The sequence below is a fragment of the Balaenoptera musculus genome, chromosome 14, assembly GCF_009873245.2.
Source record: "Balaenoptera musculus isolate JJ_BM4_2016_0621 chromosome 14, mBalMus1.pri.v3, whole genome shotgun sequence".
NCBI classification, from domain to species: domain Eukaryota; kingdom Metazoa; phylum Chordata; class Mammalia; order Artiodactyla; family Balaenopteridae; genus Balaenoptera; species Balaenoptera musculus.
Genome location: NC_045798.1, coordinates 68,060,908 through 68,088,846, shown reverse-complemented (window position 1 = coordinate 68,088,846; position 27,939 = coordinate 68,060,908). Strand labels below are relative to the sequence as shown.

At 39.6% G+C, this 27,939-nt stretch overlaps 1 pseudogene; it reads left to right on the top strand.

Annotated features, from left to right (window-relative positions):
- Positions 1–16,704: 16,704 nt before the first annotated feature.
- LOC118906732 lies at positions 16,705–27,613 on the top strand (annotated as a pseudogene).
- The last annotated feature ends 326 nt before the right edge of the window (positions 27,614–27,939 follow it).

Below are 27,939 nucleotides of genomic sequence, written 5' to 3'. Positions count from 1 at the left end.
ACCAGGGCTCGAACCCGTGTCCCCTGCATTGGCAGGCAGATTCTCAACCACTGCGCCACCAGGGAAGCCCTTGCCATCTTGATTCTGATGTAGTGCATGATTCACTTCCTCGCCTGACAACACTCTCTCCTACCAGTTTCCTCACCCACGTTCCTTCCCCCTTTTTCACCAGCTGGGTGACATATAGTTCTGTGCTCCCAAGGCACCCAATGCATTTATCACACTACATTCTTCTTTTACTCACCATTTTCCCTAACTTTATTGTAATTCTTGGTTTACTCACTTCTTGTCCCAAATAGACTCTGAGCACTGTAGAAGCAGGGACCATGGGTTACCCATCTTCATACGAGTAGACTTGCAACAGTGCCTGGCACATAAATACTTGCTAAATTAGTGAATAAATGGAAGGACGGATGAGTGGATGAACAACTTTAGCTTTTATAAGGGTTCTAACATTGATGGCCTTTTGTGAATGACCCTGAATTACTGGAGTTTTCAATTATCATCTTTGTACTGCTTTTTTCTCCCATCTTTTACTGTCATGCAATCAATTCTCACCATTGACTGTCTTGCCTGTTTCTACCAGTGCTTCCTACAGTTTCACTATCCTGTTTATTTCTATTCTGCTGTGAGGTGGGAAATCCCAGGTAATCAAGATCATGATCAAGTTAGTAAAAGCTACGTGCAAGTAGATAGGCTCTAAGGACTTTGAAAACACTATGAAAAAAGTACATGATTTTCAGGGCGTGTGATTTTTGAAAGTTAGTCTTGTCTCCCGGAAGCCCTCTGCTTCTTGTGTGGTGCTCATCTGTGCTCTTGATGGCTGAGGTCATGAGATAAAGGACACATTATCACACTCACATGTGTATTGGTTAAAGACTGAAATGCTATTGGCCTGGTCTAGGGGTGTCACCTCAAAGGCAGGAATGCTGTCTAAACTTCTTTGCATACTCTTCAGCATCTCATACATTCTTTTTGCATTCTTTAAGAGTTCAATAAAAACCCCCGTCTGCAAGCATTTTACAGCACTGCTTCCACTCAGTCACAACAACTTAATATACAGGGATAACTCCTGGATGCCCTCTACCTTATTTTCTTTCTTTCTTGTCTTTGTTTTTATCTGCTTTCACCATAAGGCAAGATAAATGGTTAAAACACAACTTTTAAGGGAAAGGCTCTAATTCCACTTCCAGTTCTACCACTTAACTAGGTGAGCAGACACTGGGGAAAAAAATCTCAACTTTTAAGACTCAGTGTCCTCATCTACAAGAATCGGAATAACAGTAATATTTAATTGCTAGGATTTAGATATGAACCAAATGTCCTACTGCATTAAGAAAACCATGGTAAGCTATGAAACATTGTAAGCTAAACATTTCTACGTTAGATCTGAAGGGGAGGACAAAGAGGCTAGGGAGTTACCTTGGAGCAGAGATTCGGAAAGAGCTGATGTGTGCGGAATATGAAGAAGCAGAAGACATGTTTCCTAAACCCAAGGATTATACAATCTATTTACAGAAATAAGAGTTCTATATAAGAAACAATTAGCGAACACTACCAAATGATATATACAATCAACTGAGAAACTGTGTGGTACAGAATATTAACCGCTTTAGGACTTTAAAGAAGGGAGGCACATGTGAGCTGAATAAATTAAGAAAGCCATCTTAGAAATATTACACTCAATTTATTTTTTAAAACCTTATAGGAATCCTAAGACATCTCTAGTTCCAACTTCATCATTTCAGAGATAAAGAAGCCAAGAATTCATCCCACTTCCTTCAAGAAGAATCCAATCCTCAAGAGTTAAAGGATTTGATCAGTATCCAACAGTTAGGCACGCCCTTCATCATCCAGGCTTCCTTCTACCACTCCCCGCTTGGAGAAGAAAAAAAGCAAGGATGGGGCGTACAGTTAAGAAGATACTGCGATAATCCAGTGCTTGGACTAGGAGCTGACCATAGAGGAGCCAGGACAAACAGGGAAGCTGTAGCTGAACTCTGTTGGGCCAGTGATTAGCTCTAGAGACCAAGGTCAAGAAAAACACCTTATGATTCTCACAGAGCTGTCTGGGGCCAGGAAGCATCACTTCAACCTTTTCTCCAAAACAAAAGAAAGACAAAAGAGAGGCTCTCCTACAACTCTCTGGTATGGTGAAGACACCACCATGTTTACTAGCCCTTGCTGGTGAGCAGCATGGAACAGCTGCCATATGAAATCCAAACACCTATCATGTCAAACATAATCACTACTCTGATTTTAGATAAGTTTCAGAGGGCAATTGATTTCAATTGAGAAAACACTCTCTGAAGGCCAAGCACCTCAAAGGTGTGTCAGGAGCTGAGAATACAAAAACTTATCTCTGTTTGAAAGTGGCTCACTAGCAGTAGTGAAAATCAGAAAAGTAAACAGTTGGTTTTAACACAATGCACTTAGTGTTGCAATAGAACAAAGCACCAGAACCAAAGAGCATCTCAGATCCAATTTAACTTTTTGGCTCAATCTACATTTTAGCCCCTAAACCCAACCTGCTGAAGGATGAGGTCCAGGAAACACTTCATGGGCACATGGTGCCTGAACTATGGAAAAAGAGGATGATTTACAAAACTGAACTGTGAGGTGGGCAGTGTTGTGAGGTGGACACTATATTGATTATTGTTACTTCTCCCAGTCCTCAGATTTGGGAATTTAGTGTACCCTTTTGTCCTCCCAAGTTTGGAATCAGTGGAGAAATAAGACACAGGAGATGGGCAGATGCAGATCACAATGCCATCCATATTATTGATTAAAGCTGATTAAACAAGGTGGCTTTGTATTTGTGACCGAAGTTGGCTCTTCCTACTGGAAAGCCTACTCACTTCCTACAGGAAGAAAGGAATTAAGGTGTGAAGGGAAACTGGGAGTGATCCTTCCATATTCTCCCTGCTGGAACATAAAGGCACGGTGCATGCTCCAAAAGTGTTTGTTGAGTGAATGGAATGTGTGTAAACATTTTGTCTGTTGAGCTTTCTGAGAAGTGAGGATGGCCGTATTTTCTAGAGAACAGCTGCTCTGGTAGAGCAGGTATTGTTGTCATTCCTTGCTGGGAGGAATCAAAGGCAAGATGTTGTTCTGTAGGAGCTGCCATCAGTCAGAGAAAAGCACTACATTTCTGCCTACTAATTAGTGGTCCTATTTCAAATGACCAGCTGTCTTGGTCTCGCTTCTATGTGGCAGTGTCAGCAGTTTTGGGCTCAAAGTCTCTCTCTCAGTTTTCTTCGGTGGCTATAACTTTATAACTGGCTCCATCTCTTTTCTCCTCTTCCTTCTTTCCTCCTCTTCTCCTTCCTTTCTTTCCTTATTTCTATATATCTCTCAGGCCACTGTTTTCCTTGCCTGTTCAGTGTGCCAGGACATGGCTATAACGTGCATAACCATAGGTTTGACATGACCCTTCCCATCGTTTCCACATAACATGTGACTTGAAAGAAAATTATAATGCATTTTAGTGCAGAACTAATGCCACTGTTTTATCCAATGAGATGTTCCTCAGCACAAAATCCCTCATGCCAGCTCGGTTTACCTAAGTATTCAAATGTATAGCGCTCTACATGGGACAAGACATCTTCTCCAATTTCTTCATGGCAATCACTTGTGCTCTGAAGCATGAGATTCAGCTACCCATATCATTATCTTGGCCCGCATGGCTACAACTGTTATTAATGATCATAGAATTACCTACTTCTTTGATATAAATTCGGTCACAGTTATGCAGTTCCAAATCACACATCAACCAAGTACATTAAAATATATTTTCCCAGCTTCTAGGGATAAATGTCCCTAACAAAATTTGCATCCATTTAAGACAAATTTCAAAAAAAAAAAGAAAAAGAAAAAAAATACTTGTGAAATGGAAATGACTGAACAGCCTAGCTATTACCCAAATTAGGAAATGCTTCAAAGAGGAAATAAGGTGACTCTAAATAAATGATATGTTTATTTTCTTTACTGTGTATTTGATCTAGGTCTCTATTTGAGGTGATATGTGTGTGTTATTTTTAAGAGAGACTTTTCTGACTAGCCATGGATCTTTGCATTAACAGGTGGGAACACTGCCTTGAGGCAGAGGTCACAAGACGCATCACAATTAAGTCAGCACAGCAAGGACAGAATCTTGCCTACTGGTGTGATAGTGAAATTGCCTGTGAGGAGCCTGTGAAGTCTTTAAACCTCAGAAAAGGAAGCTTCCTACTGAAATCTCTTAAAAATCAATGTTACTTTGTACTCACTCTCCATGACATTCTGCAACTGCACAAGACAGTGATAGCACATACATTTTAAATTTTAGAAATCAAACTTTTAATCATTTCATTTTTCAGTATACATTTCTGAAAGATAAGGATTCTTTTTTTCCTTTTCTTTTTTAACATGACCCACAATATCATTATCACACAGAATAAAATTAACAAAATGTGTTAATATCAAATATCTTGTAAAAGATTAAATTCTAATTATGTGTTAAATATCAATTCTTGATTAATGTTGATTAAAACAGGATCCAAAAATGACCTAGTCACTGCCTAATATGATTTTTCAATCTCTTCATATTTTAAACCAACTGCATAGAGGTTTAATTACCATAACATGTACTCATTGCAAATGTACGTTGATGACTTTAGCAACTTTACATTGTCTCTTTAATCTATAGGTTTCCCCTCCATCTCTGTTTCCTTTCATTTGTTGTAGACACAGGGTCATTTGTTCAACGAATTTCCAGATTTTATCTTATTGAGTTCATCTCTCTGTATGTTTATATGTTCCTGTTTTCATTGTTAGTTTTAATTTACCATTTATATTTTATAAATTTAGTTTTATAAATTTTATTAAAATAACTTTTATAGTTTTTAGTAAATTCATTATTTACCATAAATTGATAGTTGGCATCATTGGTATGAAGTACTACCTTTAGCTACAATATTCATAGATGGTGATGCGTATTTCATCCGGATGCATCCTCTTGTGATGTCAGCAGTGGTTGATGAATGCCTGCCTCTATTAATCCATTAGTGGTTGCAAAATGGTAATATTCTAAATCCATCATTTCTCCTTCACTTATTAGCTGAAAAACTGTCATAAAAAAAGTACTATTCCCCAACTCATTATTTAGTTACCCACTGGTACAGTTTATATAGGAAAGCCAGGATAGAATGCTTGATTTATTTTATTTACCAGTTTTCGAAGTAATGAGTTAGCTTCCAAGCACTGTCCAATAGTGAACAGTATTTTTTATTGATGTAATTTGTAGATTTTAAATACTTGAAATGTTTTAATACTTTGAGTTTATCATCAATCATTTCTCAAATTGCCCTACCACCTGGCCAGTGGTATCCTCTTCATATTAGTTCCTGAGTCCTTATGATCCAACATGAAATAAGGATATTCCTTATCCAAACCTGGAACTGGCCATGAGAATCTCGACATGAGATAAGCATAATGATGTTCCAAAATCTTGAGGGTCTGCAATGTGATTTGCCTGCAAAAGCCTTCCAAAGGCATCCCTATGTGACACTTCACTGATTATATATCCAGGAGGAAGGACAGCTCACATTGCCCGCTGGACCTATTACAGAGTTTTCTTTCTCTTTCTTGTCTGAACCCAACTGAAAACTTGTAGCTTTTCAGCTTACTCTGTACATGGTTGTACTAGCATACCACAATGAGACCTATGTTTCCTCCAGGATACAAAGAGGCCCATCAATTGCTACAGATATTTCTTAGTGGTAGGAAGCACCACATGCAGCAACTTGCCCTTCACTTTGAAAAGGATATCCCGACAGCCTCAGATCAAAGAACTTCATTGAGGGTATGTGGTAGACAAAATACGTCTTCCCCAAGATGTCCACATCCTAATGCCCAAACCTTGAGTATGTTCCACGTGTCAAAAAGGACTGCAAGTGTGATTAAAGTAAGGACCTTGAGATAATTACACAGTATTATCCTCGTGGATTCAATATAATCACAAGGGTTCTTATAAGAGGGAGACAGAGGGTTTCAAGTCAGAGATGATGTGACAATGAAAGCAAAGGTCAGAGAGAGATGGAGGCAGAGAGCTTTAAAGATGCTGTGCTGTGGGTGTTGATGCTGGAGAAAGGGGGCAGTAACTACATGCTATCTTCTGAAGCTGGAAAAGGCAAAGAAACAGACGCTCCACTAGAGTATTCAAAAGGAGCACAGTCCTCACAGCACCTGTAATCAAGGTGCATGGACTTCCAGTGCAGTGAGATAATAAATCTGTTTTGGTTTTAGCCCCCTAAGTTTGTGGTAATGTATTACAATGGCAATGAGAAACTAATATTAGGTGACAATGAATTTGGTGGTGGTGGGGGGGTTATTTTCCACCTCCTAAATGTCTAAATCAAATAACTAGAGATTTTGTTTCTTCCCGTTCATCAGATCCACGTATCACGATATAATCAATGTAAAGGAAGAGTGTGATGCCTGGTGGACTGGAATTGAGGCAAGTCCTGGTCGCCTAGATTATGACAGGATTTGAGAGTTGATAGAGCCCTGAGTTAAAACAGTAAAGGTGTATTGCTGACCCTTCCAGCTGAAAGAAGACTATTCCTAAAGGTCTTTACTAATGGGTACGGGTGAAAGAGCATTTGCCAGATAAAGAGCTGCATACCAGATGACATGGGATGTATCCATTTGCCTAGCAATGAAACCACATCTGGACCAACAGGTGCAATTGGGCTCATCATCTAATTAAGTTTACAACAGTCTCCTGTCACTCTTCAAGATCCATCTGTTTTCATCACAGGCCAGAAGGTTAATTGAACAGAGTTGTATTATAACAAGACCTACTGTATAGCACAGGGAACTATACTCAACATTTTGTAATAACCTATAAGGAAAAGAATCTGAAAAAGAATATATATGTGTATAACTGAATCACTGTGCTGTACACCTCAAACTAACGCGACATGGTAAATCAACTATACTTCAATTTAAAAACATAAAGTTGTATTAGGTATCACCACTCCTGCATCTCTTAAGCCCTTGTTGGTGACAATATTCTGCAGTTCCCTTAGGAATGTGGTATTTTATTATTATTAAACTATTTTGGTGGGAGAGGGAATTTTAAAGGCCTCCACTTGCCCTTTGCTACCTGTATTAGTTTTCCAAATGCGGCGTAACAAATGACCACAAATTTACTGGCTTAAAACACCACTCATTTATTAGCTTGCAGTTCTGTAGGTCAGAAGTCTGACACAAGATGGGTGGCTTCTCTGCTCAGGCTGAAATCAAACGTGTTGAAGTGCATTCTCGTGTTAATTTCAAGATCCTCTTCCAAGCTCGGTCCTATTACTGGCAGGAATTCAGAGACTCTCCACCAAAGAACTCTTTAAAATACCTCTCCTCACAACTGTTTTTATCGCAGCCTTGGTGAAGGAATTGTCTCTGGACCCTCTCGGGGAACATGGTTGGGGGGTGGATAAGCAGATCTTACTGGAGAAATGTACTCCAGCATTCAGCTCTCCCCAAGCTTTTGGATTTCATCCTCTACAATATACCAGGAAGTTTTGGCATTTCTACTTGATTTCATTTTCAGTTTGACATTTCAACTTCATAGGAGATTTGGGGGTACAGCTTTCAACAACCAAGCTGACTTTTAAAGAGACTCACAGTAGCTCAAAGTAACATACTGAATCCAGAATTACCGTTTAGTAAGCCATCCAAACCCAACAGTGTATTCCTTCCACTCTCCCTCAATACACTTAGGATCCATTCCTAATTTCCCCTAGGTTACTTTCAGTATAAAGCGGCAAACCGGGGCTTCCCTGCTGGCGCAGTGGTTGAGAATCTGCCTGCCATGCAGGGGACACGGTTCGAGCCCTGGTCTGGGAGGATCCCACATGCCACGGAGCAACTAGGCCCGTGAGTCACAATTACTGAGCCTGCGCGTCTGGAGCCTGTGCTCCGCAGCGAGAGAGGCCGCGATGGTGAGAGGCCCGCGCACCACGATGAAGAGTGGCCCCCGCTTGCCGCAGCTAGAGAAAAGCCCTCGCACAGAAACGAAGACCCAACACAGCATAAATAAATAAAAATAAATTTTAACAGTTGTGTTATAAAAAAAAAAAAAAAAGGCGGCAAAACTTGCAATTCTTCTTATATTGCACGTCCTCATAGGTCATACTGTGGTGCCTTACCCTCTCAGGCAGTGTCTGGACTTGCATTTGGTTACAGGCCTAGAAGCAATGGAAGGTTTATGTATTGGGATTGAGAAGGAACAGTAGTCCCCGGCAAGGAACATATCTTCGAGGCCCATTTCAGGTTCTTCAGCCAAGCGGATGCTAACCTCCTCTGCCAGGAAGAGAAGACAGAAAGCCTGCTTCTGCTGGTAAAAGAGGCTCGGTAAAATTTAGGGTCCAATATCCCCAGATTTATTGGAATGTGCACATATGAATCCAGTTTCCGGAATACCATTCCTTCCAAACAAATGCCTTAACTGTAACATAAGAGACTCTGTGACACTGGTAATTCAACTGTGCTGTAATTCAGCCCCATGCAGGTTTAGACCTTGGATTTAACACTGAGAAATCTCAGCCATGAGGCTACAGGAGATAAGGGTTTCCTTCGGGGTGATCTTAGAGCTTCCTGGTTTCTTCCCAGACATTGAAACGGAAATTTAAAAGCCCTGAGCTCATAATTTTCTTCCCCTAAGTTCTCTACCACACTTAAAAGCGACCAGCTAACCCCATTATAGTCCTTACTTTCACTAAAGTTATTCCATGCCAGATTCCTGGTCACTCAAAGGCTTGCTTCTACAGGCACCTGATTATCACATGCTGTCGGATGAACAAGGTGAATTAGCAGAGGAACGATAACACGTGTAAGCTACCCCAGCTCATGCACCACTGACCTTCAGAGCAGACATGGTTGCTGATTCACGTCTGCCTCCCAAAACTCATGTCAATTTCTCCCGTTCCTAAGCTGGAACCATATGAAGAAGAAAATTCGTGGAAATTCAGTTCCCCCTTAGCCAAGATGACAAAACCACTACTTAAAGCCCCTTCCTGTGCCAGCCAGTGAGCTACATCTTTAAGATGAAAAGTTGAATGCCCCATTAGCTCTGGAGGAGATGATTCTGCGTAAAATTTTGTTGACAGACATAAAAAAAAAAAATAGAAGATACATTCTAATACGATGTAGTCTGTGGGAGGATAAAGAAAAAACACTAGCACTTTCTCCCTCATCCAATCTAACACAAAATGAATCAACGAGAGTATTCACTGATTCACTGAACCCAAAGAACTCTAGGCTACATTCCAGGTTTTGGAATGTTGTCTTCTGAAGATTCTCCTTTTGCAATATTTTTTCCACATTCCATGTTTTGGAACGTCGTCTTCTGAAGATTCTCCTTTTGCAATATTTTTTCCACCTGTTTTTCTTGGGTTCCCATTGCTGCCCCCTCATAATTAACATCTATTATCAATACTTTATTTACGGACAGTTATGTGTCCACCTGACCGGTATGCTGTCCTCAGTCTCCCACTGTGATCCATCTGACATATCTCAGCAGATTGTTTTACTTTCATCTTGTCATTTTTCTGCTCAAAACCCATTAATAACCTACTCTCCAATCCCCATTCCCCATCTCCAGGAAAATGTCCTCACTCCATGTAGGGGCCCTTTCCAACTTTGTTTCATAACTAAACTGTATTAAAAATCATCGCTTTGATAGGTGGTAAAGAGGCAGATCTAGCTAAGAGTAGCAAGGACTACACAAAAGACAGAATTTTGGCTCTGCAGGAAGAGGCTGACTAGCTCCGTAAGTCAAACAGTGCATAGGTCAGATTTTGCAGTTGTTGATCATACTGCAAGTGATCAAGTGTATTGTGTAAGTTGAAGCAGGTCAGAGTTTGTGTCCATAGAATTTCACTAATACAAAGAGTGAAGGAAGCAAAACAGCTCTTAAAAAGGCAAAGTCCAAAGTTCAGGAGGTCAGATTGTCAAAGATAATTGCACTGAAGTGCAGACACTGAGCTAAAGCCTATTTTTTTCTCCTCTACACTTGACACAGCCTGATAGGGGGTAGCCAGCCCTGCTCACACAATTACCACAGCTGGAACGGAGTTAAGGATCTGAGGGCGAGGGGCACAACCAGGATGACCACGGGTCTCAGTTTGCATGGAGCATTCACATCCAGTCAGTAGCCCTGCCACGCTCAAAAGTGGCCAAATTTGGATAATAAATTATACGTTCATTTTACACTTAGATAATACCTCAGCTCCCACAAGACTGAACTAGTTTTGTTTATCTTACTTTCAAATTTTGACTTACATGAACTTGAATTTCTCTTCCTAATTTTCTTTTTCTTTCTGGTGATTAACACCTTTAACGTTCCAATTTACATTACAGCCCCTCATTATGTTCTGTAATGTTGCTACCCTGGGTTTTATTTTGTTACCAGTTGCAAGATGTTATGGAAGTTACTTAACCTATCTGTGTATCAGTTTCCTAATCTTTTAAGTGGACATAATAGGTATCTACAACATGGATTTGTTATGAAAATTAAGAGAGGTTAATACACGTAAAGTGTTCAGATTAGTGCCCTGAACCTAACATATGCTAAATAAATGTTTAACTTCATCAGTAGCAAGGACACCGACGATCTCTCTCTTTACCTGAACTCACATAGCACCCTCATGTGGCACTTCAATTGTTCGTTAAATCTTTATTTGTGGCTATTTTGTTTTTTTAATTTAATTCTAGTCCTTAATAACAGGGACTATGTCTTATTTTTGTATTCTCTAAGAACCCACCACAACGCCTTGTAAAGAGTAAGAGCTCAGTAAATAAAGATGATTTACTTTAAGATCATCTTTCAAAATAATTTGCCATTTTTAAGTAGAGCCCACAAGTAAAACAAGAACGTTATTTCCGGTGTGGGATTGCATCTCAAGGCCTCCATCTTGAGAATAAATTCCTTACAGATTGGGACAATGGGTGTAGATGTGAAAGCGATTTTTGAGCCTTGAACTAACTCCTAGGAAACCAGATGAAAGCAGGTGATTTTGTTTTTTAAATGAAATATTTAAATAAAAGTTGTTTGTTGATTTTTGTCTATTTCTCTTAAATTTGGTTTATCTCTTTAGATAATTAAATATTTTACCTGGTAGTTTCCAGGTAATAAAAATTTAGCCATAGCTTCATTCAATGTCCAGAAATTGGTACCAGTCTTAGCACTGTGCTAGGATAGTCATAGGATTAAAAACACAAAAGATAATTTCCCTTTCTTGAGAGACTTACAATCTGAAGAAAATAATTTTAAAATACAGTTTATATATCTAAATTTTAGCAATAAAGCTGTAAAAATATGGACATAAAAATAGGAGTCAAAGTATACACAGTCGTAGTTCTAAGGATATTACAGATAAATGAAAAGCTACTATTTTATTTTCTGCACTATCCAATTTACTTCTAATTGCATACCTATTCCATAATTATTTTTTATCTTTCGAATCAAAGTACAAACTTATCAAGGACAAAAAATAGATATTCTCCCTTTCATTTCCAAAGAAGAGCAAACCTTAGTCAATCAGCATTAGAAGTTAGTTTAAAAATCACTACACTGAGAATAAAGTCAAGATTCTTCATAGTGTTTTTAAATGTTACTGCTAAAATCAACACTTAGAACGACTTTCCCTGTGCTTGAAGAAAGGGGAGAACAGGTGCTGTTTCCTTAGTTCAGGAGGATCTGATTGTTTTTATACTTCTTGAGTTAATAAGAAGTGAACTTATAATCACTTGATTCAACATTACAAGTTTGATGTAAACTCAAATTTGATTTCCTGTAACACATATATGACAAGTTAACATATTCCCTACGATAAATAGGAAAACATGCATCACAGTCTCAAAGTTAAAGGTTATATAACCATGTCTCACTGTAGTTAAAACAGATTCTACAGAACTTCCACGAGAAGGAGGCTATTTAAATCCACATATGTCACTTTTCTTCCCCATAAAACACCTTGCTAAAACTATCGTAAAGAGTAGATACTTAAGACACAAACCCCTAGAAAGCTAATTCTAGGCCAGCATGGAAAGAGCCAATCATAACCAACCCGATTTACTTCCTCCAGAAATAGTGGTACCCACTACCTCTGAATGTTTAGGAGGGAGTAAGGGTGTTTACGAGCAGCTACATCATTAGATCCCTTCATCATGGGGAATTATATCTCTCAACACCAACAGAACACTAGATGTTTAATTTCTGAAGAAGATAAACAGAGGGGCTCTCACAGGGCATGTTAGACCCAGTTGAGAGACTGTAATAAAAATGGGATAGGAGACAGAGAGGAAAGATTAAGAAATTCTTCACACCTAAATTTCAAAAACTACATTTAGAATGGGAGTCAAGGTTGGATTTTGAAGAAAGTATTATCTATTTCAAGAATGTTTCCTCCTAGAATTTTAAAACCAGTGCATAAAATTAGCCACCCAACATCACTGTTAAAAGGTATAAGTTAGAGGTATTTTTTACAAAAGCTACAAGTTCAGATATTTGTAACCTCAACAGTAGCCAAGGACTCAATTGCACATCTCTCCCACTTTCCCCAACACATCTTCCAGGTGCAACAAACACCCACCCACACCAGGGCGCCAAAGGTGAAAAAGCTGAGAGATGGAGAAGAAAAGATACTACAATGAAGGAAAAAATCATTTTAAAAAGTACGTGATATTAACAAAAAACAGAAACTGTCCTAACTAAAATTTAATGATTTAATGAGGCTAGGGTTTTTTTTTTTGTTTTTTTTTTTAATTATTTATTTATTTATTTTTATTTATGGCTGTGTTGGGTCTTCATTTCTGTGCAAGGGCTTTCTCTAGTTGCGGCAAGCGGGGGCCACTCTTCATCGCGGTGCGCGGGCCTCTCACTATCGCGGCCTCTCTTGTTGCGGAGCACAGGCTCCAGACGCGCAGGCTCAGTAGCTGTGGCTCACGGGCCCAGTTGCTCCGCGGTATGTGGGATCTTCCCAGACCAGGGCTCGAACCCGTGTCCCCTGCATTGGCAGGCGGATTCTTAACCACTGCGCCACCAGGGAAGCCCAAGGCTAGGGTTTTTAAATATATATTTCAAATAATTTAATCACACCATGTATTCTATGACCAAATGGAACAGAATTAGAAATCAATAATAAAAGGAAATTAGAGAAATTCACAAACATATGCATACGAAGCAATATACTCCTAAAGGGATCAAGGAAGACATCGCAAAGGAAATCAGAAAATACCTGGAGACAAATAAAATCACAACTCAACAAACCCAAACATAATAGGATGCAGCTAAAGAAGTGTGGAGGAAAACTGATACCTATAATGCCTATATTTATTTATTTTTAATTTTTATTAGTTTAAGGTTAAACAGAGCGATTCGATATTTTTAGACATTAGGAAATGATCACCTCAATAACCCAGTTACCATCCCTCACCATACAAAGCTGTTATAATATTACTATGTCCCCTATGTATACATAACATTCCTGTGACTTATCTACTGTAACAGCTGGAAGTTTATACCACTTAATCTGCTTCACCTATTTTGTCCATCCCTCCACCCCACCTTCCCTGCCTCTACAAACTATCAGTTTGTCCTCTGTATCTTGAGCCTGTTTGTTTCTTCACTTGTTTTGTTTTTGAGATTCCACATACAAGTGAAATCATACAGTATTTATTTCACTTAACATACTGCCCTTCAGATCCATCCATGTTGCTGTAAGTGGCAAGATTTTACTATTTTTATGGCTGGGTAATATGCCACTGTATATATCCATTCATCAACAAAGGGACATGTACCCAGGCTTCAAACTATACTACAAGGCTACAGTAATTAAAGCAGTATGACACTGGCACAAAAACAGAAACATAGATCAATAGAACATAATAGAGAATCCAGAAATAAACCCACACACATATGGTCAATTAATCTACAACAAAGGAGGAAAGAATATTCAATGGGGAAATTCAGTAAATGGTTTTGGGAAAAATGGACAGCTATATGCAGAAGAATGAAACTGTACCACTTTCTTACATCACGTATAAAATTAAACTCAAAATAGATTTAAGACATGAATGTAAGACCTGAAACAACAAAAATCTTGGAAAACAACATAGGCAGTAACCTCTTTGACAACAGCCTTAGCAATATATTTTTGGATCTGTCACCTTGGGCAAAGCAAAGAAAGCAAAAATATACAAATGGGACTACATCAAGCTAAAAAGCTTTTGCACAGCAAAGGAAATTACCAACAAAATGAAAAGGTAGCCTACTGAATGGGTTAAAATATTTGCAAATGGTATATCTGGCAAGGGATTGATATCCAAAATATATAAAGAATTCATACAATTCAATATAAAAAAGCAAATAACCCAATTTAAAAATGGACAGAGGACCTGAAATAGACACTTTTCCAAAAAAGACATACAGATAGCCAACAGGTACATGTAAAGGTGCTCAATATCACAAATCATCAGGGGAATGCAAATCAAAACCAGAAGGAGCTATCGCCTCACATCTGTCAGAATGATTATTGTCAAAGAGACAAGAAGCAACAAGGTTCGGTGAAAATATGGAGGAAAGGAAATTCTCGTGCACTGTTGGTGGGAATGTAAATTAGTGCAGCCACTATGGAAAAAAGCATTGAGGTTCCTCAAAATACTAAAAATAGAACTACCATACAATCCAGCAATCCCAATTCTGAATATTTATCTGAAGAAAATGAAAACACTAATTTGAAAAGATACATGCACACCTATGTTCATTACAGCACTATTTACAATAGCCAAGATGTGGAGGGTATCATTTTCTTAATAGCTCATCCTTTGGTGCTTCTCTTCAAAGAACCTAAGTATTAGTTTGGAAGAGTGTTTTCATACAATTCTTCAAGTTATCTTTGTTTAGGCTTGAACTTACTGAATCTTTTCCACCAAAACTCAAGAACCTGAGGAATAAAGGGAAGGGGTGGCAATCACACGGGGAAAATAACTTCCAGGAGCCCTTCTGAATGGGAGAGTTTGCTCTTTACTCAAGGGTCATTTGGTGGCATGGAGAAGAAAGGAAACTGCTGATGTGAGACCTTTTAGTGGTTCAGATGCTGCCCTACCCCACTGTGTCAACATCTTAAAGTGCTGCCCTGGACAGAGTAGGGGAGAAATACTCTTCACTTTAATTTTGGTGCTTTGAAACAATCCCCTTTCATGGAGCCAGTAGGATTCTACATTCCATATACCTGTCTTGACTTATTATAGAACTCAAGAACAACAGTAAAATATGGTCTCAGTAAGGAATCTGCTCAAGATGTATAAGAAGGCAATGTTTCTTATTTTGTACTCTTTGGGTGAAATTGAGTCACTGAAGAAACTGTGAAGAGCACAGAGCTTTAATATACAGGGAAACTCAGATCTATCCTAAAAACTGGGGATTATTTTATCTGCAGATTGATGATTGATTATTTGGAAAAAGATGGAAGAATCTTTTCCCCAGATTCTACCTCGTCTTTGCAAATACTAAGGTACATGGTGAGTTCCTTGAGTAGTAATTCTGCATTACTCTTAATATCCAAACAGCTGGAAGGAAATTTAAAGGTCAACTATTCTGATCACTCATGTAACATATAATAACTACACAGCATTCCTGACACACAGCCATAACTCTGCTAAAAATTATTCACGAACAGGAAACTTACTATCTCAAAAAGCCATTCAGTCCATGTTTGGGCACTCCAATAGTTAGAACAGACTTTCCGGACTTTCTCAGCATAATATCCATTTAATACCAAAGGTAGTACTTCTAAGGAACAGATAGTTAAATGTGACTACCTTTAAAAATAATAATAAATCTAGCAAAAATATCCTTGCATCTGTAAGGATAGGCTAGATTATGCTGCAGTAATAAACAACCCCCAAATCTTAGGAGTTCAATACAACAAAGGTTTATTTTGTTTACACGTTTTGCAAGTAGGAGGTACCACTCATCTTTGTCACTTGGGATGCAGGCTGACATTGTCTCCATCTCTGCCATCATCACATGCTGCCACGATCAACGCAGAAGAGGAAGTTGCACAGTGGCTGCTGAAGCATTTATTTGCCCACAAGTAACATAATGGCTATTGCTCACGTTAAAGTGAGTCATATGACTGTGCTTAACTTCAAAGAGGTAGGAAAGTGCAGAGAGCTCAAAATGTTTGGGGAGCAAAACTGATCATTACTTTTCTGGGTAAAAGCGAAATATTACAGATAACATTAAATGACAGAGGACTAATTAGGTAAAACTACTCAAAATACACACGTCACAAAGATTTGCTATCTTTTACGTATGGAAAACTTTTAGAACTCAGTTAAAAAAAAAAAAAAAGAGAAGAGCGTTAATTCCAATATATGAATGAATAAAGGGCCTGGAAAGAGAGGACTGAAAAGCAGAGAGAGAATATTTTAACAGATACGGCCAAATGCTCAACCTCACTGGCAATGGAAGACTGATACAGTACTTGTAAAAATAAAAGCTAATACTTTATTGAATAACTGCACTGTGTCAGGCACTGTACTTACAATTTATACACATTATCTGAATATTTCCCCAACCTTGCTACAAGGTGAGTACCATTTATTAATCCACTTTAGAGATGAGGCTTAGATCTATTAAATAAACTTCCTGGGGTCATGCAGCTTGCAATTATGGAGTTCATTTCAAATCCAGGTGTGTCTGACTCCATGATATGTACTAACCCCTAAGCCATATTTAAATATGAATGAAAATTATAATATGAATGAAAATTATAATTTTTAAAAGTTACAATGCCAGCATTGAAAAAAGAATGAAATCTGATGGATAGTGTAGGTACAAATTCTGAAAATCTTTCCAGAGAATATTTAAATTGTAAAAAAAGATTCCCTGTGCATACTCTGAGTCATCAATTCTACTTGTAGTAATCAAATAGATCACTTAAAATATAAGGAAATAATCATAGTTGGGAGCAAAGACACACTGTTTGAGGGCCAATTCTGAAAGCAGGAGCAACAGAGTTCCCGTCCTTATGGCACTTTCAATCCTACAGTAATAATGAAAATATCAAAGTCACTCTCCTCATTCAGAAAAGCTCACGCACGTAAAGTACCCACTAAACCACATCTGTGCTATCCATTGTGTCCAAACTAGATTCCCTGCACAAAAAATCTAATAAACTCATTCGGTTTTCTTGTGTGATTTGCTCCCACTTTTTTGTCAATTCTACTACGTAAATGTTTCACCACTGCTCAGATTCCACCAACATTTACTGAGCGCACTGTGTAAAGTACTGGGGAAAACTAGATAAACAGATAAACCACAGCTCCTCTTTTCAAAGTATTTAGCCTAGTGGAGATTTTCCACACAATATGGTAAAATGCTCTGATATTACATATTACCTGGGGTACAAAGAGACAGGGAAGGCATCTACCCCATCCTCAAGCAGTCAAGGAAGACTTCCTGGAGGAAGAGGTGAATGATTTATTAGAGGTAATTTAATTGAGGTAAGGATAGGTTTGAGTCAGCCAGGTGAGAAAGGTTAACAGTCATTCAGGCCAGGGAAGCAGAATAAACAAAGCCATAGAGGCATGAAATGGCATCACAGGGGTTCACTGTGCCAAACTTCTGTGGTCTTATCTGTGGGTGTGACTTTGAAACTCCTGGTGCTAAACTCTGGAGGAGAAATAAAATAGGAAAACTTGGGCTTCCCTGGTGGCGCAGTGGTTGAGAGTCTGCCTGCCAATGCAGGGGACACGGGTTTGAGCCCTGGTCTGGGAAGATCCCACATGCTGCGGAGCAGCTGGGCCCGTGAGCCAAAATTACTGAGCCTGCGCGTCTGGAGCCTGTGCTCCGCAAGGAGAGGCCGTGATAGTGAGAGGCCCGCGCACCGCGATGAAGAGTGGTCCCCGCTTGCCACAACTAGAGAAAGACCTCGCACAGAAACGAAGACCCAACACAGCCATAAATAAATAAATAAATAAATAAATAAATAAAAATAAATGGACCTGAAAAAAAAAAAAAAAAAAAAATAGGAAAACTTGCACCTTGTTATCTCTAGCCTGTTAGTAAGACTGTCATTCAATGAAAGATTAAAAAATTGTGTCTCATGACTATGTTTTTTCTTGTCGCCGCTCGCCTTAAATTCAATACAACACCACGCATATTGATTTGGGATTTGAACGTGCTATATATTTAAAGAAAAGGGCAGGCGGAAAATGTGAGGTGATAAATCAAAAGCTACCAGAACCTCTGCATTTAACGGGCAAAAACAGGAGGTCCCTTTTAAATGCGAATGTTGTTTACTGATATGACGAATGGGCTTTAAGTTCCATTCCTCTGAGCATTCTTTTTATTATGACTATTAAACGATGGTTTCAAATGTGCCGCATTACTTCCCACTGAGACTCATTCCAGGGGTATGGAGGTGAAAGGCTGCCCAGCCTGGGAGAACTTTGCTGGCTTTTCTCTAATATGCAGTGTCCGCTGAAAGCAAGCACTGTTGACTCATCAAGAGCCTATCCTTTGTAAGAAAGAGAGCATTGACCTTAAGGAAGCAGAAGAAACATGAATTTTAAAAAGGTACCCAAGACAATTACAAACTGGGATCATGAAGAAACGGTACACGTGGGATTAATATGACATAGTGAAAACCATTCTCCAATTTCACAGGTATCTTTGTGGAATCATATAGCCGTTTATATAAAAATTAGAGGAGAATACAGCCAGATATTTACAGTTACTTAAAATTTTAATTTTGAGACAATTGCATATTCCTACGCAGCTGGAAAAAGTGAAGCAGCTCTTTTGCCCCTTTCCCCTTTGCCCATTTCTGTTCCCCTCTAACCTTAAAAGAACTTAATTATAGGAATGAGATCACTAAGCAATTGAAACTAACTTGGACTTTTGCTCTCCTGAAGGCACACCAGGCCTTGTCTAACCTATTGATTCTTTTCCTAGATAAAAAGAAGTAAGAATGAGGAATTAAGTGGTTAAAAACTGACTAGCTCTCCACCCCCCAACATCCCCCTCAGTAGTCCTGCAGGCAGATCACTCAGGCGAGATAACATCTGAAGGAAGTCAGCCAGTCTGCACTCAATGGAGAATGACGCAGAAGCCAACCTCCTGCCTCGATGATTCACTGAGATTCTTCCCCCTCATGTTTCCCTTTAGAAACTGTCATGGCTGAGCAGAATTTTTGGAGTTGGTCTCTGGACACGAGTCCACCATCTCCCGAGATCGCCGGATTTTCTTATTAAAGCACCTTTCCTTTCTACTGACACTTGCCTCTCAAATGACTGGCTTATGAGCAGCGAGTGGCCGAACCTGGGTTTGGTTACAAAAGTAGTATAGAGAGATACCATGCCCCCTTTACCCTGATGCTCCCAATGATGACATCTTCCGAATCGCTAGTACAATGTCACGACCAGGATACTGACGCTAATGCAGTCAAGATACAGAACATTTCCATCACAAGAAAGATTCCTCAACTCGCCCTTTTATAGCCACACCCACTTCCCTCACACTCCCCTCTACACTCTACTCCCCCCCTCCTCCACTGTCTTTAATCTCTGGCAACCACTGATCTGCCCTCCGTTTCAGTAATTTTGTCATTTCAAGAAAGTTATATAAAGGGAATCATACCTGGTACAATTCTTTGGGATTGACTTTTGGCCCAAGCATGATTCTCTGGAGATCCAGCCAAGTTGCTGTGTGTATCAATAGGGTGTTGCTTTTTACTGCTGAGAAGTATTTCATGGTATGGATGTACCACAGTTTGTTTAATCGTTCATCAACTGAAAGACAGGTTGTTTCCAGATTCTGACTATTACCAAAAAAGCTATGAAAACTTTTATCAGTTTTTTGTGTAAACATAAGTTTTCTATTTCTCTTGAATAAATATCCAGGAGTGCAATTGCTGGATCATACAGTAGTTGGATGTTTAGTTTTTTAAGAAACTGTCAAATTGTCCTCCAGAGCGGCTATACTGTTACATTCCCCCCAGTAATGTATGAACGATGCAGTTTCTCTGCATCCCTGTTAGCATTTGGTGTTATCACTAATTTTTATTAAAGTAACTCTAATAGTAAGTAGTTATATCTTATTATGGCTTTAAGTTGCATTTACCTGATGGACAATAATGTTAAATATATTTTCTCGTGCTTTTCTGTCATGTGTACATCCTCTTTGGAGAAATGTCTCTTCAAGTCTATTGCCCATTTTCTAACTGAATTATTTGTTTGTTTTTACTATTGAGGTTTAAGAGTCCTTTATATATTCTAGATACTCATCTTGGATAGTGGTTAGCAAATATTTTTAGCTTCTTTTCAGCCTTTTAACAGCATGTTTCATAGAGCAAAAGTTGTTAATTTGATCAAGTCCAATACACCAATTTTTCTTTTTATGGGTAGTTCCACTGGTGTCAAGTCTAAGGACTCCTTGCTTCACCCTAGATCCTAAGGATTTTCTATATTTTTGAAAAGAACTCTTATAGTTTTACATTTTATATGATACATTTATGATACACCTTGGTTTCAATTTTTATAAGGTACGATGTTGAAGCTTTATGATTGTTTTCTTGCTTATGGGTGTCCAATTGCTCTAGTACCATTTGTTGAAAAGGCTATCCTTCCCCTATTGAATTGCTTTTGCAAATTTGTCAAAATTAGTTGGGCTTATTTGTCTTCGTCTATTTTTAAACTCTTCTGTTTCACTGATTTACTTGTCTATCCCTTTTCCAAGTAGCTTTGATCACTAAGCTATTATTAATTGAGTAGACATTCTTTCCCCTTTATTCTTCTTTCTTAAAACTGTTTTAGCCATTCTAGTTCCTTACCTTCCCATTTAAATTTCATGGTTTTTTTCTACATACCCCCCCAAAATCTTGTTAGGATTTTAAAAGAAAGTGCATTAAACCTGTATATCAATTTGGGAAGAACTGGAACCTTTACTATGTTGAATTTTCCAATCTATCAACATGGTATGTCTCTCCATTTATTTAGCTCTTTGCTTTCTTTCATCACCCTGAGGCTCTCCTGGTTTCTGATGCTGAGGCAGATAATACTGAATCTTAATTTCAGGACTTACACCACAATAATGTCCAGGGTTTTTAGTTGTATTTCATATGAGAATAGGGAAGAAAAACATCTACTTCATGTTCCTGGAAGTGGCCTTTATAACTTAACCATACAATTGCTAAAGAATTTTTAACCTCTGCACTAGTATGCCACAGAGCACCGTGATATAGCCCAACTGTTCTCTCCCTCTAAGCAAATGATATTGTTGTCCATATTTAGCAAATATTTAACTCTTGTTTATAGTATAATTCACTCCTTTGCGCCAGTGCTAAGTCACCACCTACTTACCCCTCTAATATTTTTCCATTTTTCCCCCAAACCACTGGAAACTTTATTACAAAGAACTAGAGTGGCTTGCCTCATTTTGCAGTCTGCCCACTGCAGAACTACAAATACTTGGGGGATAAGAAGCTGATTAAAGATCAATCTTAAATGAAGTAAAACAACTTTGGAATCTCAAAGGGAAAAGAACATTTAATTTACCAACCAACCAACAAGAAAATCTACTTACAGTTTTACAGAATCCCTCAGTTTCTCAAAAAGCGAGGTCATATTAATAACAGCACACTGGATTAAAGACTAACAGTTAATCAGCATAAAGCAAATATATAATGGTAACATTTCTGGTTGAAGAGAGCTATTAATTGATGCCAAAATTATTTTTAGGTGCTATTTAAGAGTCAATTTAAGCTGAATCTGCTAGAAGATATGGATTTTTCCTATTTATTTCTCTATTTATTTACTTAGTAAAATTGGTATTAACAAGGAAACAACTTTATTTTAACATGCAAAGTAACATATTCTCCTTCTAGCGTATGATGATGATATAAAACCCCAAAGAATAAAATGTTCAAGGCTAAACTACATTAACAAGAGCATTATTAATCCTGGAAATTACAAAACCTGGATCTACAAATAATAAGTAGTCAAATTTAATACTTTTAATTTCATAAATGTTAAGCTGTTCCTCGAGAAAAATATGGGAGCAAAAAAAGGAAGGGAGGGAAAGAGAGCAAGAACAGAGGGGAAATACTGGCTGTAGGAATTATCTAGTCTACAGGCAGATTTAAATGCAGCTGTTTCTGAGTGCCAGGAACCAAGCACTATCCTGGCAGGAAGCATGTGCTCAACATATGTTTTCTGACTACGGGCAAGTTGAAAAAAAAAGTAGTTTTGCCTCCTCTTCTCTGAATTGTCTTTCTTCTGAGGTCTGATGAATTTCAGGGAGAATAACATTGTCACTTTTAAGGTATTTTGAGATTTCCTCCAATTCTTGATTTTAACATTATATTTCTTCTCTCTTTTTTAAGAATCCCCAAGCTTTCCTTACCTGGTTCAATATGAGAATACCTATAGTAACCTCATCTTCTGTCAAAGTAGGAAGCCTTAACTGAGTGGACAGTAGCACCCTGAATAGTGGGTTTAGGGTGCTACTGGGTAACTGCATGTCACGTTTACTATAACCATGAGATAAATATGACAGGTATAAGGCATCCGTAATTTACAACGGGGACAGAAGCAGAGAGAGGTTAAAATGCCAAAAGGAGTACAAACAACTGAATACAGACCAAACTCTAGCCTCCTGACTCCCTACCTAGAGTTTTCTCCCTCTAGATTCTTATTTCTTTAACCAAGAGAGGAGAGAGGGGACTCCTGGAAAGGTCATAAGGATTCTGAGAGGCATCCTGGAATCCACACATATAAGCACTAATCACCATCTGAAGACCTAATAAACATCTCGCACCTGTATGTACAGCCATTCTCATACACACACCCACACACACACACGTGCATTTTCAATTACCTAAATATAAGTTCACTTTAAGATGTTACTGAATATCTATTGCTTATGTATATTCCAAGGTGTTGGGGAGGAAGAAAATTTCCTTTACCCTTCTAGATTCTTCTGGCTGGTCTAAGAATCAAATTGACATGAGACAGCTTAACAGGAAAAAAAAAATCAAACAAAAGTTTAACAATATGTATACATGAGAAAGATCCAGGAAAACCAAGTAACTGGCCAATCTGGCCGAAGCCCTCACCTTAAATACCATCCTCAGCTGAAGACAAAAGAGGATGCTGAGGACTGAGGACGAGGAGTCAGTTATGGGAGGAAAAGCCCAGTAAACAAGGGTAAGGTGGGGCTTCCCTGGTGGCGCAGTGGTTGAGAGTCTGCCTGCCAATGCAGGGGACACGGTTCGAGCCCTGGTCTGGAGGATCCCACATGCCATGGAGCAACTGGGCCCGTGAGCCACAACTACTGAGCCTGCGCGTCTGGAGCCTGTGCTCCGCAACAAGAGAGGCCGTGATAGTGAGGGGCCCGCACAACGCGATGAAGAGTGGCCCCCGCTTGCCGCAACTAGAGAAAGCCCTCGCACAGAAATGAAGACCCAACACAGCCATAAATAAATAAATAAAATTTAAAAAAAAAAAAACAAGGGTAATGTTGTTATATAAATTTAAGTCTGTGTCTTCTCCACTGATAAGAGTTTCTAGAGATTTGGTCATTCTCCTCTTCCAGGTACCAAGAGGGAGACACTCTTACAAGTGGAGATTCCCTTACAAATATAATGTTTTCTTACAAAGGGTAACTCCTACTTGGTGTTCAGTTTTTCCCATGTCTGCTGTATCTTAGAAAACAAAGAGTTTCAAATAATTATATGCCAAAGAGACACATTGTAGGGTGGTAAATTCTGCTCCCCTACAAAGGCAATACGAACTAAAAGGCACTGGAAATCTTAAATGAATACATTTTTTATTGTCAAGAGGGTCTCTAAACTTAAAAAGCAAGGGAAACCCACGTTGCAATAATTTTCTGTAAATAAAGGTGCTCACAAATTAGCACCTGGAAGCGGGAGCAGAATGCTGAGATCTGGTGAGGGAAACCTAGTCAACATTCTGCTTCCAGTGATATCCTATGTACTGTATCCAGTGAAAAGAAAGGATAGACAGGGAAAGGATTGTACAGCTCTTCTCTACGCTAGTTCCAAAAAGGCCAGAAGGCAAGGAGTTCTCCTGGTTTGTACTCAGTTTACCAACGCCCGGAATATGTTGGTGGATTAAGTGTCTTTTTCCTTTACAAATCTGTTTTACAGAAATAATAATGGGCTGCAAACTATAACCCAGCAGGAACAGAAAATCAGCCATAAGACCGGCAATAACAATAATGCTACATTTAAGCAAGGTACCCCCATAAAACCACAGAAACACAGGGACAATTCTAAATGACCCATTAATATTTTCGCTCTACCACACAGCACATGTCTCCTGTGCTTAAAACATGTTTGAACATTAACAACGACAGCTGCATCTTAAATTTAGTGGCATCATTTAATTTTAGGTGTGCCCATTAGTAGAGGATTCAAGCTACCCTGTCTCAAGTGAATTACTGGGAAAAAAAAAAAGGAGAAAGGGGGCTCCTGCCTGGGCTTTGTGTTCACAGCAATTAGTTTTAACTGTCTGGAATCTGACTTTAAATAATTTTATAGCTTGGGCGAGATCTCTGCCATTTACCATGTGTGCCCTTCCTATTTTTATGGAAACCAGGACCTCATTCTGAGGCTCTTGCCTGTCAGAGCTGCAGGTGAAGGCCAGCTGGGGCCAGCGGCACTTTGTGTGAATATTAGCATCTGAAGAGGGTTTCTGGAGGCCTTGTGTCTTTGGGGACTTAATGCTCTAGTCAGATGCAATAGCCTTGCCTCTAAGTTGCCTTGCCCGCAAATACAAATCCTTAGGAAATGAGCAGTCTGGGCCTGGTGGATGTACTTGTCTTCAGAAAAGGGTCTGGGCGAGGTTTTAGGGTAAGGGGGAATGAGAGGGAAAACGGGGACAAGGCAGGATGTCAGAGGCTGTGTGCTCTGGCAGAGTGACTGAAGTTCATTAACAATTATCTCCACAGCTGTGTGTACAAGATTTCATATATGACACATGCTGCCCTTGATTAATGGGTGTAACAGTATCTCTGTGATGGGAAATGCTGGCCTGTGGAAAATCATAGCGTATCACAGTCTGCCAAAAAAATACTTGTGAAAATTTTTCCTGCGTCAAATATTAATGCAGACTACACACAGAGAAATCGAAGACTAATTAAGTCTTGCACTAAAGGAAAGAGAGTTAATCCAGTTTCCAGTATCCTGAAACCTGTAATCCTTACGAAGGCAAATCTTCCAGGAAGAACACCAAAATGACACACGTGAAAATCTTCAGATCCAGGGGAAGCTTTTATAGGAAGAAAAAGGTTAGCAGGCTTGTATTTCCACCCGCCCACTAAAACAAAGAGGTGTTTCTTGACCTTTATTTCCTACCACCTACCTGACAAATCACACCCAATCTCTTTAAGACTCTACCTAATTGAAGTCTTAGGGTCACAATAAATCATTAGCACATTCCAATAATTGAAAATAAGAAGTCTGCATTTGGCAGATTCAGAGTTATAAAACCAAAAATTCTATTTCTGTAAGGAACTTTAGTGGTCATAAAAACAATTTCTCCTTATCTTGCAGGATAAAACTGAGGGCTAACATGTGGAAGCAATTGGAAAATGCCCAGATTCGTTGGGGACTGAATGCCAGGTGATACTTGAATAGAAAAGGGAAGAAGGTGACAGAGTATGTTTTGAGTACTATACAAGTTTAGCATTTTTGCCTTCTTAATTAATATCTTTAAAAATCAAAATATATAGCATACAGAGTTTAAACAAGTATAAGCTGAAGAACCTTGACTAGTCCACTCATCTTTGGAAGCTCTCACTCTGACACTCCCTGATGACACCCTTCTCTTATTTTGTGTTATGGAAGAAGGGGCAAGGAACTCTTCTGAATTTTATTTTCATCCTTCCTCTGTTTTTATTTGGAGTTTTATCACTTACATGTTCTCCAATTAACAGGCATGATTTCATACTATATGTATTAACAATTTGCTTTCTTCACTGTTTTTGAGATTTATCATGTTCATGTTAATTCACACGGCTACATTAGTTTTCACTGCTGTATAATATTCAAGCGTATAACGCTGCCATACTTTATGCATCCTCCTACTCTGTGAATAAATGAAACCTAGCTATTTGGGCCGAGAGCTAGGATGACCTGAGACAACATTAGTTGTTTGCTCAAGAGAGCCTCGTGCAGAAAGATAAGACTACGACCTGAGAAATAGCTTCACTGGTATGGTCAGGAAATTCTTGCAATTCACCTTATCCAGGCAAATAATTTGCATATTTGGAAAAACACCTCTTTTAAAAGTACAAGAGTCTGATCATCTGGACACAGGGTGAGCTTATCAGAACAAAGGCATTTAAAAAAATTACTCTATTAACCCCAAAGGCAAGAAAATAGGGGAGGAGGATCCAAGCAAAGATGGGACAAATAGAAAACGACTAGCAGGATGGTAGATTTAAATCCAACCCTGTCGCTAATAACATTACATGTAAATTGTCTAAACATAAAAAACAGAGACGGTCAAACAAGGTAAAAAGCAAGAACTAATCGTCATCCACAAAATACCAACTTTTAATATAAAGAATAAATAAGTTAACAGTAAAAGGATGGAAAAAGATATAGCACGAAAACCCCAGTCAAAAGAAAGCTGGCTAAATTAACATAATACGCAATTCTCTGGTTCCTTTCTGGTTTAAGGGCACATCTGAAGAAGCCAGGAAGAAAAAAGGAGTCGTTTATAAGGAAGATGCAGCTCTGCAACAGCAGCACTGCAGGGCCCGTACACTCACCATGACAAGGAGGACACAGAGGCCTCAGGCTACGGAACCCAGAACGTTCAACTGGGCCGGGATGCTGTCCAGGACTTCGACTGCGGCGGCCTCACACTGCAGCCCTGCCCCGACCTCACCATCACACCAGACACCTTCCTGGATGAGTGAAGCAATCCTGGAGTACATTTTGCACCAAAAGGAGAAGAACGCACAGCAGATGAAGGCCGGCCAGAAGCAGCTGGGCAACCTGCGGCGCGAGGAGCACGAAGAGAGGCAGTGGCCGGGGTGAAAGACCAGGTGCGGGGCTTCCTGGAGCGGGTGGCCATCGTGAGCTGGCCCCTCAACCCCTTCACGCCCAGGGCTGCCTCGGGGAATGGCCCAAATGATGCCTGACCCCGGGGCAAGCGCAGCCCTGCAAGCAAGGACAAGGGCAAAGTTCTACCCAGTTTCTGTCACTGACCCCGGAGTCCAAGGCCACCACGCTGGAGAAGCTGTCGTGTACAGTGACCTGCCCCACATCGCAGCAGCTGCTATGCACAACGGCCCTGACGCGCCTGCGCGCTTCACGCCGCTGGGAGGCTGTGTGGACCACGTGGTGCTCGCCACGCACCGTGACCAGGACAACCCAACAACGCCACGCCTGCGCAGTCCTGCAGCCCCTCCAGGTGCCGCGGTCACCTTTGAGTGCAGTGGAGAAGCTGATTCAGAAGGACGTGATGGACGCCAAAGCTCACTAACCAGATATGCTGGCTGCAGCGGGACGCCACCGGCTTTGCAAGATGAGAAATCAAATCACCGCCAGCGATGTAGGCCTGAGTGTGCTGGAGACCAAATAAATGGGCCGAGACGACAGGGAGAAAACCTCTGGAACCAGACTGCCCGAGTACAAACCCTGGTTCGCTGCTAACTAGCTTGAGTAAATTACCTTAACCCTGAGGGGGGGGGGCGGGGGGGGGGGCGGGGCGGGGCGCCAGGAGGGATCGGTTCCAGGACCCCTATAACCAAAATCTACCTGAAGATGCTTGAGTCCCTTATTTAGAGTGGCGAAATATTTGCATATAACGTACACACATCCTCCCATACACTTTAAATCATCTCTAAATTACTTA